Source organism: Myotis yumanensis, unplaced genomic scaffold (assembly GCF_028538775.1).
Source record: "Myotis yumanensis isolate MYYU_CA2020_CCGP unplaced genomic scaffold, mMyoYum1.0.hap1 SCAF_3, whole genome shotgun sequence".
Lineage (NCBI taxonomy): Eukaryota > Metazoa > Chordata > Mammalia > Chiroptera > Vespertilionidae > Myotis > Myotis yumanensis.
The window spans coordinates 157,353,226-157,362,987 of record NW_027223754.1 but is presented as its reverse complement, the minus strand read 5'-3'; the positions used below and the strand labels follow the sequence as shown (position 1 = coordinate 157,362,987).

The following is a 9,762-nucleotide window of genomic DNA, read 5'->3' as shown; positions in this document are numbered from 1 at the left end:
TGTGGGCTGGCCTGATACAATCACGTCTGTTTCTTGCTCAGCTTCTAATGGCTTTCCAAGATAAGGGATGGTGCTTAATGTTTTCAGAGGCTATGTTATCGATATTGGGTCAATTAAGCTTCCTTCTACAACACGTGCTCACAAAGGAGAGTGCCGGGCTTTCTCTCTTCCTTCCTCCCTCCCTCCCTCCCTCCCTCCCTCCCTCCCTCCCTCCCTCCCTCCCTCCGTTCTTTCTTTCTTTCTTTCTTTCTTTCTTTCTTTCTTTCTTTCTTTCTTTCTTTCTTTCTTCTTTCTTTCTCTCTTTCTTTCTTTCTTTCCTTCTTTCTTTCTAAAAAAGATGTATTTTAAAAATATTTATATTGATTTTTAGAGAGAGAGGAAGGGAGAGGGAGAGAGAAACATTGATGTGAGAGTGGAACATTGCTGGTTGTCTCTGCACAACCGCTACTGGGGATCGAGCATGCAACCCAGGCACGTGCCCTGAACAGGAATTAAACCAGCAACCTTTTGGTGCACAGGGGGATGCCCAACCAACTGAACCACACTAGCCAGGCCAGATATGTATATTTTTCTGGATTATTGAATAAGGATCTAAGAGAAGCAAAGTGTGACATCGTTTGACAAAAGTGAAAAATAAAGTAGTAAACAGTAATAATGGGCTCTTTCTTGATCTCTTTTTATGATCCACTAGAGGCCTGGTGCACAAAAATTTGTGCACTCGGGCAGGGGGGCGGGTCCCTCAGCCCGGCCTGGGCCCTCTTGCAGTCTGGGACCCCTCGGGGGATGTTCACCTGCTGGCTTAGGCCCGCTCCCTGGGGGATCGGGCCTAAGCTGGCAGTCAGACATCCCTCTGGCAGCCTGGCAGCCCTTGGGGGATGTCCACTTGCCAGCAGGGAGCAGGCCTAAGCTACAATCCGACATCCTTAGCACTGCTGAGGAGGCGGGAGAGGCTCCCGCCACCACCACTGTGCTGGCAGCCATCAGCCTGGCTTGTGGCTGAGCAGAGCTCCTCCCATGTGAGAGCGCCCTGACCACCAGAGGGCAGCTCCTGCATTGAGCGTCTGCCCTCTGGTGGTCAGTATGTGTCATAGTGACCAGTCATTCCCAGTCTTTCTGCTGTTAGGGTCAATTTGCATATTACCCTTTTATTATATAGAATAGAGGCCTGGTGCATGAGTGGGGGTGTCCCGGATCAGGGTGGGGGTCCGGCTAGGGTGCCTGGCCAGCCTGGGTGAGGGGGGTGATGGCTGTTTGCAGGCTGGCCACACCCCTTTCAGGTTGGGGGTTCCCACTGGGGTGCCTGACCAGCCTGGGTGAGGGGTTGATGGATGTTTGCAGGCTGGCCAAGCCTCCCAGCGGGGCCCCTCACCCCATGGGAGTGTGGCCAGCCTGGGTGAGGGGCTGAGGGCTATTTTCAGGCTGCCCACAGCCCCTTCAGGGTTGGGGAGTGCCACTGGGGTGCCTGGCCAGCCTGGGTGAGGGGCTGATGGCTGTTTTCAGGCTGGCCACAACCCCCGGTGACCCAAGCTCCCAGCCTTTCCTTTTTTTCTTTTTTCTGGGATTTATTTATCTTCTATAATTGAAACTTTGTAGCCAAAGCATCATAGTCAGGTGCCAGTCGAACATATGCCTTCTTCTCTCCATCAGGCCTGATCAGGGTGTTGACCTTGGCCACATCAATATCATAGAGCTTCTTCACAGCCTGTTTGATCTGGTGCTGGTTGGCCTTGACATTCACAATGAACACAAGTGTATTTTTGTCTTCTGTCTTCTTCATGGTTGACTCGGTAGTGGGGGAATTTGATGATGGCATAGCGGTCAAGCTTGCTTCTCCTGGGTGCGCTCTTCCGAGGATATTTAGGCTGCCTCCGGAGCTGTAGTGTCTGTGGCCGTTGGAAGGTGGGTGACGTGCAGATCTTCTTTTTTGTGTGGCTGTGGATGCCTTTCAGCACTGCTTTCTTTGCCTTCAAAGCCTTTGCTTTGGCTTTGGCTTTGGGATGGGCAGGGGCTTCCTTCTTAGCTTTTGGCGCCATCTTCATAAAAAGGAAGAGCTTGACCTTTCAAAGATCAAGTTGTGGAAGCAGCATGTATAAAATGTTTACATGGGGAAATAACTTGAAACATTGGACCACAAGTTCAACTTTCCTTTGGTCATGACTATCCACTCATGCATTATCCAAGTCCACACTCGATGACAGCTTGTCAGGTGTGTACCAAAGTGACTGTGCTCCCCCCAAACTGGTTCAACTTCTTCCTGCCTGAAGGGGAAAATATAAGGCCATCTGGAAAAGGAGAAGGCAGAGGTCATGGGGTGTTACATTAGGCACCTAGTCTCTTCCCCTTTCCCTTCTGCGGAGGTATAGAGTGTACTTGACCTATTCTCTCTGCTGACCCCCAACCCAAAGGGACCCTAAGAGTATCACGTGGGGTTTGAAGGGCGATTCTAGAACACAAAGCTGGTGCCTACTTCTTGCCAGAAGCTCCTCTGAAGACTAGGCTGACAGATGTGCTCTCCTACCATTGGGTATGAAGGAACCAAGGAACAGTGCAGCGGAGAGGGATGAAGAGAGTGTTTGGGTCCCAGCACATGGCCTGGCAAGGATGCTTGACTTTTTCTGCGGGGCCCAGAACCTGCCTCAGAAGTGAGTGAGGCAGTTGCTGGGTTACAATCCTGCCCTTTCTCCAGGGTGTAGAGTCAAAGGGAAGGAGGAGAAGGAAGCTGGGAAAGAGACTTGAGGGATATTAACTGAGAATAATTCCTGAAGTGAATTAAAAGACATTGCTGGGCTGGGCCAAGTGGATTGGACTAAATTTAGTTTCTTTGCAGTCAAGTGGAATGGAAGCTCATAAAAAAAAGAGTGTGTGCAGATATGAAAATAAAGGGAATGACATGTTTCCACATTGCTGATCTGTCATCATCCAATTATACCATTTATACTAGATTTGTTACGTCTACCGTGAGGCAGTTATTGAAAGCCAGGCTTTGTTGAAAAAAACAAACAAACAAAAACACAACACCACACCTTTCTAAATTCCAAAGCTTCCTTTTAAAAAACAAAACCCCAAAATTTGGAGGGCCGAGCTTAGAGCTCAGGAGGAGTGGGTATGGGAGAGGAGAAAGGCAAAGGACTAGCCTGTGGGCCTTGGTCCACCTTCTCCCAATCTCATCGAGAGTAATGGGGTTAGAAGTAATTAGAGCACTTCAGGGAAATCCTGAATAGGAATCTTTCACCATCACTGGGAGTTGGGCTGCAGAGGAAGATGAGATCAGTTCTAGAAAACATATCTCCCCTCCCCCATTCATGCATTTGAGTCACAGAGTGGTAGATGTATTACTACTGCTCACAAGCATGCAGTGGGCCTCCAGGAGGGAGGATTAGACGTCCCTACCCTATTGAACTCAGGCACAGCTGTGCAGCTTGCTTTGGCAAATGGAATGTGAGCAGAAATGGAGGGTGTCCCTTCCAAGCAGAAATGTTAAAAACATGACTTGTCATGCTTTTTAAAAGAACTCTCCCTCTCAGCACAGTGGAAACATGTATTGAAATGGAGCTTATGCCAGCATGGACTCTTGAGTGACTATGATGAGCAGACACTCCTTGTCAATTTCTCTTGAGCAAGAAACAAACTTTGCCAGGCCATGGTCAATAGCAGGCACACTGCACTTCTCACACTATGTGAAATTATGGGATGCAAAGTGACAGAATGTACTTAATTTTACAAAGCATGCCAGAGCAATGTAGCATTTAAGTTAAGGTATTTAAATGGTCCACTTTGTTCAGATTGCTTATGGATAAAATGTGGCATCACTGCAACCCTAGTATTTGGTAGCTTGTGGGAAGGTTTATACTAATAACAGAAAACCCTAGTATTTGGTAGACTGTGGGCAGGATTATTCTAATGACAAACGAAAGCAACAGACATGTTTTTAATAGTTAAACTATAATTACAGATAATTAATGTAACATTTTTAATTAGAATGAAAGGGCAAAGTTAGCATATTATAAAATATTTAATGTGTTAAATGCAGACACGATATTCTTTCGTCATTTTGCAATCACTTATTCTGCATATAATAAGTAATTTGGTAATAGTCAGACTGAATTTGGGAGAAAATGAAAGGCATCATTGCTTAACTCCTGGTGTCTAGGAAGGAGAGAGAATAAGCTATATTTAAAGAGGCCTCTGAAAAAAGTTCATTTAAAAAATATGCCAGGACTCAGGTCTATTATTATTCTCCCAGGACACACACTTTGAAATGATATTTTCACACAAGGTAGAATCTGAAATTTGAATCCTTTCATAGCCACAAAATCCTGAAAGTTCAGCTCTCACAGGAAATAATATTTAAATATTAAAAGTCCATGTCCGAGGCAGATATGACAAGAATAAAAATGATCCCATTTAAAGTGAGATCTCTGTCCTCTTTTTTTTTTAAAAAACTGGGTTAAATTAGCATTTTTGTTCAGTCTGCCCGGCAAGAATACAAAGTAAATATGTTAAGCAGCAAAGAGTTGAGGACTATAATGTTCACATAGCCTAAATGAGTCTCCAGTTCACGGAAGGCCTTCCTTTTCACGGAGGCATAGATTGTTATTTATAGCCTGTGGGGCCAAAAAAACCTGATCCACCAGTCAAACTGGATGCTTAGTGCAGTGGAAAAATTAAAGAGATGATTAGCTGAAATCTTCACATTGCAACCAATTGTTTTGGTGTCAGAGAAGTGGTCTTATCACTGTTTGTCCCTTTCCTCCATTTTTAGGACCTGTGTCTTAACACATACATGCTGGCCACTGGGGGTCCTGAAGAGCTCCAGCCTTATTGGGCTACCCTTTCCTTAAATATTTCAATAAGATTAACCAGAGTCCCCACATCCCATGTGTTAGAGTACCCGAGGAGCACACAATAAGTAGCCCCTTTTTCTTACTTAAGTTCTCAATAAGTGGAGAAAAAAATACAAGAGAACCCTGGTTGGTGTGGCTCAGTTGGTTGGAGCATCATCCTGGGCACTGGAAAGTCACAGATTTGATTCCCAGTCAGGGCACATATCTAGGTTTTGGGTTCAAAACCTGGTCGGAGGGTGTACAGGAGGCAATGGATCCATATTTCTCCCACATTGATGTTTTTTTCTTTCTTTCTCTCTTTCCTTCTCTAAAATCGATAAAAAAATACAAGTGACTATTATATCATGTGTCTATTCAGCTGATTGCAGAAAAGGGCCAAAATATCACCCAGAAAAAGAGAAGGCTCTGCAACAGGTCCAGGTTGCTGCGTAAAGCGCTCAGCCAGTGGATCTGATGGTGCTTGCAGTGGCTGTACAGGTTGAGATGTGTAGAGTCTGTAGGCCCCTACAGCTGAATTACATTGCCTATCTCTGTTAGAATTTGGAGCAACACTCGGCTATCCTTTGTAGATGGCTGTTCTTCTTTGAAAGACAGCTTATGGTTGCTACTGGGCTTTAGTAGACACCCAACACTTAATCATGGGCCATCAAATGAACATGTGGTACCTAATATAAAGTGGGTGTTCGCTGGCTCACCAAACCATAAAGTTGGGCATGGAGTACAGCTTCAACAGGGCCTGAAGGCACAAGTAAGTTGAATGAGCAAGTGGCCCAGATGTTAATGGCCCTTACTTTTTATTTTTTCCATTTAAAAATTATTTTTATTTTTCAATTACAGTTTACATACATTATTATATTAGTTTTAGGTGTATATCCCAGTGATTAGACATTACATAACTTACAAAATGATCATCCCGATAAATCTCACACCCATGTGACACTGTACATAGCTATTAGACTATTATTGACTATACTAGTGGCCCAGTGCACACAATTTGTGCACATTAAAAGGGGATTAATTAGAGAAAATATTTTAATATTGCTATTTGCCCTTTCTCTATAATAGAAGTGTCAGATGAAAGAAAATTAGTAAAATGTATATGAAAACCTCCCTCCTGTCCCCCGTCAAGCCTCACTGGGTGGGGGAACGTGGCCTGAGATTCCCCGTCAAGCCCTGCAGGGTGGGGGTGGGGGCACAGTCTCAGGTCCCCTGTCAAGCCCCGCCGGGCAGGGGGCACAGCCTCAGGTCCCCTGGCGCCGGGGTGGGGGCATGGCCTGAGGTCCCCTGGCCCGGCGCGGGAGGAGCAGCCTGAGGTCCCCTGGACCAGTACCAGGGCAGGAGACACACCTTGAGGTCCCCCATCAAGCCCTGCCAGGCGGGGGGCACGGCCTGAGGTCCCCTGGCCCGGGGCGGGGGGAACAACTTGAGGTCACCTGGCCCAGCACCAGGGCGGGGGGCACAACTTGAGGTCTCCCGTCAAGCCCCGCCGGGTGGGGGGGGTGCAGCCTCAGGTCCCCTGTCAAGCCCCACCAGGCAGGGTGTGCAACCTCAGGTCCCTGCTGATTGCTTGTTAAGGCTCGTTATGGGGACTCGGCCTCCATTGTGGGTGCAGCCATCTTGTGTTACGGAAACCCCGCCTCCACTGTGGGCGCCGCCATCTTTGTGACAGCATGACAGCCAATTTGCATATTCCCTCTTTTTTTTATTTTTTTTATTTTTTTTTTAAATTAAATCTTTATTGTTCAGATTATTACAATTGTTCCTCTTTTTTCCCCCCATAACTCCCCTCCTTCCAGCTCCCACCCCACCCTCCACCCTCACTCCCCACCCACTGTGTTCATCCATAGGTGCATGATTTTTGTCCAGTCACTTCCCGCATCTCCCACACCCCTTTTCCCCCCAAGAATAGTCAGTCTATTCCCTTTCTATGTCCCTGATTCTATTATAATCACCAGTTCATTCTGTACATCAGGTTATTTATTCACTTGATTCTTAGATTCATTTGTTGATAGATGCATGTTTGTTGTTCATAATTTGTATCTTTACCTTTTTCTTCTTCTTCCTCTTCTTAAAGGATACCTTTCAGCATTTCATATAATACTGGTTTGGCGGTGATGAACTCCTTTAGCTTTTCCTTATCTGTGAAGCTCTTTATCTGACCTTCAATTCTGAATGATAGCTTTGCTGGATAAAGTAATCTTGGTTGTAGGTTCTTGGTATTCAGCACTTTGAATATTTCTTGCCATTCCCTTCTGGCCTGCAAAGTTTCTGTTGAGAAATCAGCTGACAGTAGTATGGGTATTCCCTTGTAGGTAATTGAGCCTCTTTCTCTTGCTGCTTTTAAGATTTTCTCTTTGTCTTTTGCTCTTGGCATTTTAATGATGATGTGTCTTGGTGTGGTCCTCTTTGGATTCCTTTTGTTTGGGGTTCTCTGCGCTTCTTGGACCTGTAAGTCCATTTCTTTCTCCAGATGGGGGAAGTTTTCTGCCATTATTTCTTGAAATAGGTTTTCAATATCTTGCTGTCTCTCATCTTCTGGCACTCCAATAATTCTGATATTAGACCGCTTAAAGCTGTCCCAGAGGCTCCTTACACTATCTTCACACTTTCGGATTCTTTTTTCATTTTGCTTTTCCAATTGGGTGTTTTTTGTCGAATCTTTGGTTTGATTCTTGTGCTCCTCTGGTCTGCTATTGGGTATAATATTCTTTATTTCAGTCCGTGTATGCTTACTTTCTAATTTCTTTATCGTAGCATCGAGGGTCTCATTAGTTTTCGTGAGGCTCTGCACAAATTTATGGCAAGCCCTCAAAATTGCGATTCTTAGCTCCATATCCTCCATTTCTGTCATGTTTTTTTGTCTCCGCATCTTTTATGCTTTCTTGGTGCACCCCCTTGTGGTCTCTGTGTGCAGTCTTGTTCTAGCCAAGCCTTAATTGTTGTAGTTAACACTAGAGGGGTTTGACCACCAGGCTGACTGGCTATAGGAATCAGCTGTATGGAAAACGTCTGCCTTCTGGGGAGGCGCTAATCCAGCCTTTGCCTGAGGCGATCGGCAAATGGCTGTGCGCAGGGTTTGGGCGGGGCGGGATCAACAGGGCGGGCGGAGGGAGCAGTTATGGCCACGCTCAGTCCCGTTCCCAGAGGCTCTGCTTCTCAGAACCCCGGCAGCCGCTGCAAACTTCGGAGAGAAAGCTGCCCTCAGGTTCCAACTGATGCCGGATAATCCCGCTTCTCCCGTTTGAGTCTGGGTCCCTAGAGACTCGCCCGGATCTGGAGCCCAGAGTCTGAGACTCACTCCCGACAGAAAACGACAACCGCGCCCTCAGCCACCAGCCCGCTTTGCGCGCGCACCTCGGTACCTTTGTATTTTCCACACTGCGCCGCCTCTGAGCCTCGATTTGCTGTTCTCTTTCCTTCTAGTTGTAGAGTCTCTCTTCAGCCAGCCTTCCTGTGGTTCTGGGTGATGTCCGTTCAGTCTTTTAGTTGTATTTTTGAAATGGTTGTTTGTGGCAGCGGTCTCCGGTGTTTACCTACGCCGCCATCTTGGTCTCCTCCTATTTTCCATATTCCCTCTTTATTATATAGGATTCCCTATGCTTTACTTGGCATAGCAATGACTATTCTGTAACAACCAATTAGTACTTCTTAATCCCTTCACCATTTTACCCAGCCCCCAATCCCACTGCAATCTGGCAACGAACAAAGTGTTATCTGCTATTGTTATCTGATGAGTTGATTTCTGTTCCGCTTGTTCATTATTTTGTTTTTTATATTTAACTGTTGATAGATAGGGCCCCTACTCTTGCTATCTTGCCTCCTCTTTCTTAACCCACATGTATGGTCTCATGGGGAATTTTCTATGATTTATGTTGACTGAAGAAGAAAAATATTCAGACCTGGTTTATAAATATGCATGACACAGTGGCACATCGCCAAAGCATATAATCAGTATTTTGGCCCACCCTGAGGTAGCTCTGAAGTACTATAGCAGTGAAGGGAAATACTAGTGTTGGAAGTACTTCAAGGAGTGCATCTAGTTATTTATTTTTTTCCTAGGAGAAGGGATGGCTAAAGATATGGCTCTCCACTGATTCTTAGACAGTGACTAGTGCTTTGACTAGATGGTTAGAATTATGAATTGAATGTTTGTGTGCACTCAAGAAGAAACACAACTGGAAAATTGGTAATAGAGGTATGTGATAGATTTTTCTGAATGGGCACAGAGCATGAAGATGTTTGTCTCATGTGGCTGCTCATTAAAGAGCAATACCAGTAGAGGAAGATCTTAATAATAAGATGGCCATGATACTTTGCTCTGTGGATGTTAATAAGCTCTTTCCCTAGTCACCCATCTTTGCCCAATGGGCTCATGAACAAAGTGGCCATGGTGTCAGGGATGGAGGTTATGCATAGATTCAGCAACATGATCTTTCCCTCACTAAGTCTGATCTGTCTGAGTACCCAATCTGCCAACAAGCAGAGACCAATTTTGTGCCCTGATTTGGCACCATTCCCCAGGAGGATCAGATAGCCACCTGGTGGCAGGTTGATTGTGTTGGACCACATGCATCTTGGGAGAGGCACCTGCCCTCAATGCTTTTGCCAAAACCACCATCTGTGGACTTACATAATGTAATACCCTTCAAGATATTTCCACAGCATTGCTCCTGATCAAGGAACTCATTGAAAAGCAACTGAAATGCAGCAATGGACTCATTCTAATGGAATTCACTTTTCTCACCATGTTTCCCATCAACTTAAAGTAGCTGGAATGCTGGAATAGCTTTTCAAAGAATTAGTTTCCATGCAGGCTGGGTAGCAAAACCTTGAAGGGTTAAGATAAAGCCCTCCAGGATGTGGTTTGTGCTTTAAATCATTGCCCAATGTATGGTGCTATTTTTTTAAAGGGCTGAAA

General features: G+C 45.5%; 1 pseudogene; it reads right to left on the bottom strand.

Annotated features, from left to right (window-relative positions):
- Positions 1-1,573: 1,573 nt before the first annotated feature.
- On the bottom strand, positions 1,574-2,033 carry LOC139006384 (large ribosomal subunit protein uL23 pseudogene; annotated as a pseudogene).
- Between the last annotated feature and the right edge of the window lie 7,729 nt (positions 2,034-9,762).